Source organism: Trichomycterus rosablanca, chromosome 27 (genome assembly GCF_030014385.1).
Source record: "Trichomycterus rosablanca isolate fTriRos1 chromosome 27, fTriRos1.hap1, whole genome shotgun sequence".
Lineage (NCBI taxonomy): Eukaryota > Metazoa > Chordata > Actinopteri > Siluriformes > Trichomycteridae > Trichomycterus > Trichomycterus rosablanca.
Window position 1 is genome coordinate 14,852,029 of NC_086014.1, and position 8,720 is coordinate 14,860,748.

General features: G+C 42.6%; 1 long non-coding RNA gene across 3 annotated transcripts in view; it reads right to left on the reverse strand.

The window, feature by feature from the left end:
* LOC134304258 (uncharacterized) overlaps positions 1–8,720 on the reverse strand; it is a 123,771-nt gene that overhangs the window by 99,110 nt on the left and 15,941 nt on the right. For all 3 annotated transcript variants that reach the window (XR_010007795.1, XR_010007794.1, XR_010007793.1), the window contains exon 2: positions 1,945–2,045. This is a non-coding gene — a long non-coding RNA (uncharacterized LOC134304258). The remainder of the gene's footprint in view (positions 1–1,944; positions 2,046–8,720) is intronic.

Consider the following 8,720-nt stretch of genomic DNA (forward strand, 5'->3'; position numbering starts at 1 on the left):
ACGTAGAGTGCACATGAAACGAGGAGAAGTGTAAGTGTGTGTGTGTGTGTGTGTGTAAGTGTGTAAGTGTGTGTGTGTGTGTGTGTGTGTGAGTGTGTGTGTGTGTGTAAAAGTATTCGGACACCTGAAACACAGCCAGACTTTTGAACTGCAGTGTGGCTGTGTGTGGGAATTTGTGCCTGTTCAGTCAGCCTGGATACTTGACATTCGGTTCCAAATTCGTTCCGCCTAAATAAAAGTATATAAAAGTCCATGTACGCTATAATCATGCTTCCAAAATGAAAGCAACAGTTTAGGGAAGGCCCATGCTCCATGTCTGACTGAACGGGCACAAAGCCCCACAGGCACACTCCAAAATCTGGAGGAAAGCCTGGATACTTGACGTTTGGCTCAAAGATCCTGGGAGACCACTTGGAGGTGCACCTACACTATAGGGACAAAAGTATTTGTACCCCTTTGGACACCACGTCTGATTAAATGGGCACAAAGTCCCACAGTCACACTCCAAAATCTCGCAAAGAGTGTGTTCCTGGATACTTCACGATCTGCTCCAAGGTCCTGAGGACCTGCGTTCCAGATTCGTCCCGCCTAAACAGAAGAGGTGTCCACGTACACTACATGCCCGAAAGTAATCGGACACCCCTTGACAGCAAGAGTTTAGGGAAGGCCCTTCCATGTTACATCTTGACTGTGCCACCTGTGCACAAAGCAAGCCACATAAAGACGTGTCAGTTGCGTCTGACCTCAAATGCATTTTGATGGAATGGGCACAAAGCCCCACAGGCACACTCAAAAATCTGGAGGAAAGCCTGGATACTTGACGTTCGGCTCCAAGATCCCGGAGACATTTTAGGGAAGGCCCATTCCTGTTCGAGCAGAAAAGCTCACGTTTCTCGGGTGCCGTTTCATTTGCATTCCACGGCGCTCCTTCCGGCCGAGCCGTTCATTAAGCTGCCTGACGGGCGGACTGTTTGTTGCCTTGTCTTACATTCCCTAACAGCGAAATCAATCATCTCCTCTTGTCTCGGGCGCCCCGAGGTGCTAACGAGCAATTGACATTTCTCTGAAGTTAAGAGACGGAGGATCTTTCCTCTGCCGCCGCCCGATCATTACGCCGCGTCCGATCGCGGGGGTTTCTGACAGCTTAGCGTTCGCCCCTCGGGCTTGTGTACGGATTCGGGGAAACCACACCCGCGTACGGAGCGTTTAAAATTCAGCAGCTAGGTTCATCTTCCCACGGTGGTAAACACGCCACGTACTGTGAGCTGTGAGCAGGTACACCGACCGCCCAGAAATACACGGTCAGGGAACGCAAACGCTGGCCACGCCGCGAGGGTTCCTCCCACAAAGACTGGTCTTATTGGAATACAACATGCACTCTTCTCAGAGTTTCTAGAACTTTCTTTTCTTAAAAAACACATATACCCACGTGCACCCAATGTCATGAAGATTTACAACATGAAGCTATACAGACCAAACACTGGACTTTAGATTGGAAAGTCCTCATTCTTCAACCGTACTGGCTGATTGTGCACTTATGTGAACTGTTCATCTTCTCAGTACTGATATTTATTAATATTTATTATTATTTATTATTATTTACTAATATTTCACAGATCAAAACAGCACAAAAAACAAACTGACAGAACAATCATTATTATTATTATTATTATTACTATCATCATTATATTATTATCAACATATTATTATTAATATTAATACTAATAATTATTATTAATATTAATATTTTAATTATTCTTATTATTCTTACTATTTTATTATTTTTATTATTATTAATATTTTAATTACTATTATTACTATTATTATTTTATTATTATTATTATTATTATTATTAATATTTTATTATTATTATTTTATTATTATTATTATTATTATTCTTGGTAAGCATTGTGTTTGGTGAGTAGATTATAGTAGACGACCTACCTTTACCCCCAAGTTTAGGTCCTTCTTTTTTCGAGGGGGTGGATGGATGGGGGGGGGGGGGGTCGTCCTCCCTCCTCTCTGAGCAGATTAAAGTGGACACCCTGTTTATAACCAAACAGAAACAGAAACAAACTGGTATTGAGGACTTCCAACAACACAACGTTAAATATAAGCTATACAATACAGTTAGTCCCTCTACATATGAGTTGGTTCTGCTCTTATTATTTATTAGTTATTTGTAAACTGGGGCGTCAGGGACAGTTTAAGCGTTTCGGTACACGGGGGGAGACGTTAGCTGGCATTCAGAGCGTCTAAATAATCTGATTATGACTTCATGTGTTATTAGAATGTGAAGATTGGGGTGTGGGGTGTGGTTTTGCACCCATCTTCACAAACCTTGGTGGAAATTCTGGAGCCGAGTGGCCACGCCCTGAAAAAGCTATCACATGACATCAGCTCCGCCGAACGTCTCGGTAATTCCTGGTGCCGGATACTAATGGCTTTATGATGATGTATAAGCCGAATTCCAGGGTCCGGTCCCATACGGCGACGCCCGGCCGCGGCCCGTTATCAGGGAGCCCATCAGGATCTGGCTGCGGTGTCCAGTTTCGGTCCTTTACCCCTTAACAGGACTCCATCTGGGAGCGCTGAGGGGATTTGCGGGGAGGCCGCGCTGAGCGACGCCGAACATTTGAGAACGCTGAGAGAGAGAGACGCCGCGGACGACCTTGAGCCGCCGACAAGGTGGAGACGCAGACGGGGCCATTACGTTAATCCGTGGTGCGGAGGCAAAACAAACGTGCACCTAATGAGCGCTGGGTATCCAGCTAAACACCCAATCCCTGTTAATCCACCCTGACCCCGAAAGTCACGGTGCAGAGGGGCGAGAGGCGAACCTACTACTGCCTACTAACCTGCAAACCATATACACACACTATATGGCCAAAAATATGTGGACAACCCGTGTTTACAAAAGTTTAGGGAAGGTCTTCGCCCAAATCAAAGTCCGTAAAGACTTGACATCAAAGCTTACTGTACTCCTGTGGGACGAATTGGAACGCTGACTGTGACCCAGCCTTCCTGTGCAACGTTAGCACCTCACAAATAATCCTTCAACTGTATAGCCAGAATGCCCCACAGTTACACTCCTAAATCTGGTGTCCACATACTTCCGACCTGGCCGGGCGTCCACACAGACACAGTCCTGCGCTGTGGTCTCACGTTTCGTGATAATTGCTCGTGGACTCGAGCAGCTCCAGACTGAGAGAAGAAAAATGGAAGGAATCTGAAGATATACGAGCGCTCGTATTCACCCTCGTTACACCGAGATCAAGTTCACTCACACACACACACACACACACACGCAGACCGAGCCAGTCTGTCACTTCAATCAAACTGGGGTCAGAGGTCAGAGAGGTCAAATAGCTGACCCCTCTGTCAGGTTGTGCTGTGGTCAGTGTCAGGCTCCATCCCGACCCCCCCCAAATATCTCACAGTTTTGCTTTCAGTTCATCAACACTCCAGTTTTGAGAAGATCTGAGAAGATCCAGAGGTATCAGGTTTCCAACATCAGGAAATGATCCATCTACCTACCTGTCTATCTATCTATCTGTCTGTCTGTCTGTCTGTCTGTCTGTCTGTCTGTCTGTCTGTCTGTCTGTCTATCTATCTATCTATCTATCTATCTATCTATCTATCTATCTATCTATCTATCTATCTACTTACCTATATATTAACCTACCTACCTACCTACCTACCTATCTACCTACCTGTCTATTTACTTATCTACCTACGTACTTATTAATCTACCTACCTGTCTATCTGTTATCTACCTATCTACAACCTACCTATGTACCAAACTGTCTGTCTATCTATCTATCTATCTATCTATCTATCTATCTATCTATCTATCTATCTATCTATCTATCTATCTATCTATCTATCTATCTATCTATCTATCTATCTATATACCTACCTACCTATCTATCTACTTATCTGTCTGTCTGTCTGTCTATCTATCTATAGGTCTAAGAGGGCTGCACAGGTGTCAGAATGAGCAGAGCTGCTAGTCCGAGGCTCTCCTCAGTCAGTGTAACAGCTAACATGTCGGTGTAACTTTATTTGTTTAGGTTTATTTTTGAGACGCGACCCTGTTTTTACAGCCCCGTTATGCTAAAGCTGACGGGCTAAACACGCCGCGATGATGCTTAACGAGGACCAGATAGCAGCCGCGGCACGGCGGGGATCCCTAATAAAAACCAACACCGCACTTTGAAGGGGTTTACGGCCTCGGCGGCTCTGCATAAATCCCGGCTAAATACGTGTTATTGGAAAGCGTATTCCGAGGGCTGAGGCACGCCGGGGGTCTGCTGCTGATTATGGGACGACCGGGAGGAACAGACGGGAATTTTACTGGCCGCTCCTGTCTGTTCCGGAATTCCCTCATCTGTCGAGCTGAACGCCGAATCCCTGTAAAGCCCCCGTGACCCTGAAAGAGGGGCGAGGGGGGAACCTACGACCCCTCACTTTTAGTTTATTATATTTGCTCATTGTAGTTTCTATACCTGTACACCTCCGGCCTGACCTGCATCTGGAACAGGACTGCAGGCACTTATTACCTCCTCATGCTTTAAAGACGGTTAACTCTGTATTCAGGTGAGGAAGATCTCCGGGTCGTTAGCGACTGTGAGGCGCTTTAGCTATAAATAGCGTTTGTTAGCTTCTAATAAAGCGCTGTTCGAATTTCACAAGCGTGTGAGTGTGATCCAGCTCCCGCTCCCACCTCAACCCGCCCGCATACAAGACCCCAAACACCCGAAATATACACATGGCCAAAAGTATTCGGACGCCTGATCGTGAGCGTGTTTCAAAAACAAACTGTATTAAAACAGAGCGACGCCTGTGTGACCTTTTCTGAGAAACTTCTCACAGTACTTTGGAGCGTGTGTCTGTGTGTGGGAATTTGTGACCGTTCATTTGTACGGCCGGGTGCTGATCGACCAAGCTGTGTTCTGGTTTATTTCAGAGCTGTTGAGTGTGGCTGATAATAATAATAATAATAATAATAATAATAATAATAATTACAACAATTGTAATAATAATAATAATAATGTTAAATAATAATAATAATAATAATAATACTAATATCTACTGTAGATTAATTATTATTCTTTAAATGTATTATTATTTTATAATTATAATCAGTATTAATGGGTTATTATTATTTCTATTATGAATATTATTTATAATATTTCTGTTAGTATGATTAATATTTTATTTTATTGATGATTGTTATTAAATATTATTATTAGTAGTAGTATTACATTATTATTATTATTGTTTTTATTTTTATTATTATTATTATAGTTGTTATTATTATTATCATTATTATTAATTACTGGTTCTTTTTATATATATATATATATATATATATATATATATATAAAGATATATATATATATATATAAAGATATATATAATATAAAGATATATATAATATAAGATATAAGATATATAAAATATATTATTTTTATTATTATTATTATTAAGCTTATTATTATTATCATTATTATTATTATTATTTATTGGTTATTATTTTTATTGCTATAATTGCTATAATTTTCGGTACCATCCAGCACACAGAACGTGTTGCTTATTTTTCTGATATTAAATATAAATATTTTAATATTTAACACTTTTTCCTGCACCTCAGTTAAATCATCAGTCCTAAGAGCCCATCTGATCAATAGTGACCCCCCACAGACCCCTCTCTAACCCCTCTCTCATCACTACAGTCCTGATTATACCCTGTATTCTGAACTGCTTCCTGTCTAACCCCTCTCTCATCACTGACTAACATGGTTTTAAAGCCCCGTCCACATAAACGCTCTGATTATAAAGAGCCAGACTATTATTTTGGCAGCTAGCAGCTTAGCGCTGGCTAACAGTAAGAGGTCAGTATTGACCGATGCCTGTGGAGGCCCCCGGGGGCCACGGGAGCAATTATGATATTTACTCTGCTGGATTATAATTTCAAATGAGTGTTTAAAGCATTCCCCGGTGAGGCTGAGGAGCCGCGCCCATCCATACAAATAGACTGGAAATAATCGATAGGAAATGGACACACACTCAAGTGGCTCTATCTGAGTGTGTGTGTGTGTGTGTGTGTGTGTGTGTAATCAATAGCTGATGTTAAGTGCTGGTGAGAAGGTTCACTGATGGATCGTTACTTGTCTAGGTCGTGTTTCTACACTTTCTCTCTGATTGGGTCCGCTGGTGGTGCACACACTTAAATTGGGTTCAGTGGAGGTGACCCGCCCTGGACCCGACAACCTCTCTGATTTTCAGCAGGGAATTCTGGGAGGTTAAATACTGCCACACCCCTCTTTAACCTCCTCAACATTTAACTGGGCGGATTGGTTACTGCTGACTGCTGTTCATGTTTATATTATTATTATTATTATTATTATAATTATCATTATTACTATTAATATTATTATTTCTATTATTATTATTATTATAAATACTATTGTTATTATTATAAATATTATTACTATTATAAATATTATTATTATACATATTATTGTAATTATTATTGTTATTATTTTATTATTATTATTATAATTTTAATATTATTATTATTATTTCTATTGTTAATATTATTATTATTTATTATTATTTTATTATTATTATTTATTATCATTACTATTATTATTATTATGAATATTATTATTATTATTATAAATATTTCTATTATTATTATTATTATTTATTATAATTTTATTATTATTATTTTTATTATTATTGTTATTATTGCTTTTATTCGAATCTCGGCTGTGCTGTCGGCCGGTCGGGCATCTGCATTCATATGATCGGCTAACGTTTGAAAGCTGAAATATCCCAGTCATTGCGCTCTCAGTGCCGGTCCCACGTCCGGGTACAGATAAGAGGGTTGTACCTGGAATTTTGCCCCCTATAGAGGAGTTAAAAAAGGAAATAAACACATGCCTGGTGTAGTGGGCGTGGCTGAAACACCTGAGCGTAACCAGTAAAAGCGTCCAGTTATTTTTGCACATGTATAAGTGTGGCACGTCCAGTCCTTCAGGAAAAGTCCACCACATCTACTCCTGAGTGCATGTCCACTCTTTTACGGTCACCTCTTTCATTCCTCTCACGTCCTCTGCCTGTCACTGTCTCTCTCCCGTCTATAAAAATGTGGCTTCAGCCGAAACTCAGCCGAATCTGAGCCTCTCGCCCTTCACCTGTCCTGTCCTGTCCTGTCCTGTCCTGGGAGGGATAAAAGCTACTGGGATTAATTTACTGGTGTGCACAAACAAACTGGAGTTTTTTCCCTCGACGCCACGGCAGATCCGGACGGTTTTGTAGCTCTGAGCGCTGGCGGTGCTGCACGCCGACAACCAGGAACACAGAGAGACGCCGAGAAGCAGACGGAAGAAATTCGGCTAGCAGGTACGCCCGTGTGTGTGTGTGTGTGTACACGCCTGCCGAGTCGTCACCTTACTTACCGGTTCAGTAAGTCGGCGCCGCCTCGCGTGGCACCGGGGTCATGAATAATATACGAGGCGACTCGGCGCGGGACTTGAAAGAACTTTCCGGTAGCGTGTGCCACGCGGCGCGGGTCAGAGAGACGGGAGACTGTAGAAGAAGAAAGACGGAACACGTCGGCAGACTGGAGTGCCCCGTGCCATCACGGGCGCCGCTTTCATTTGGGGCAGAGCGACCCGCGAAAGTGACAGGAGGCGTCACTGTCAGGCTGGCGGAGAGGGAGAGACGGGCGACGGAGACAGGCCGGACGAGCCACGACTGAACACAACACACACACACACACACACACACTGAGTGCGGGTATATCTGGAGTCTCACCCTCACAGGTTGGCAAGGTGAACACAAACATCACTCTTGATCCTGATGCTCAGAGTCTTACTTGACGACAGACCGCTGTTCCACTACACACTCCTCACACACACCTACGCACAAACCTCGAGCCTGGAGTTGTGCTGCACCTCTCTGGAAAGACCTTTTTACTTTGCACACAGATTTGGAGTACGCCTGTGGGCATCTGTGCCCGCCCCAATCAAGCGCTAGACCACAAGCATTCGGATGCCTGATTGTGAGCTTGTCAGACGTCCCGTTCCCACAGTGCCCTCTGTAACAGAAGACTTCTCATGAGACTTATAGATATATAAGAAGTACGTCCAGGTGTGTGGGAATTTGTGCCCGTTCTGTCATAAGTATTGTAATTTGTATATGTGTACAGCTGCGCGCTGATTGGTCAGTCGGTGTTCCGGTTCATCCCAGAGCTGGTGAGTGGGGCTGAGCTCAGGACTCAGGATTATTATTTCTATTATTATTATTATTATTTTATTATTATTATTTTATTATTATTATTATTATTGCAGTGCAGGACATGCTGGAAGGCTTGTTGTAATAGTTTGGAGTGTGTCTGTGGGAACTTGTGCCTGCACAGCGAACAAAAACTGAACTGGAAGGCCTGGCTGACAGTCAGCATTCTAATTCATCCAGCATAACTAACCAACAAGTATATGGACACCCATTTCTAAAACAAACCATATTAAAACAGAGAGAGTTTGGAGTGTGTCTGTGTATGGGAATTTGTGCCTGTTCGGTCAAAACATGATCTATATCTGTATGGCTGGACACTGATCAGTCGGTGTTCCGATACAACCCAAAAAGCACCAGCCATTCATCCCTAAATCCTTTACTGGAGCGCACGACGGGGCGACAGTGATAGTTTT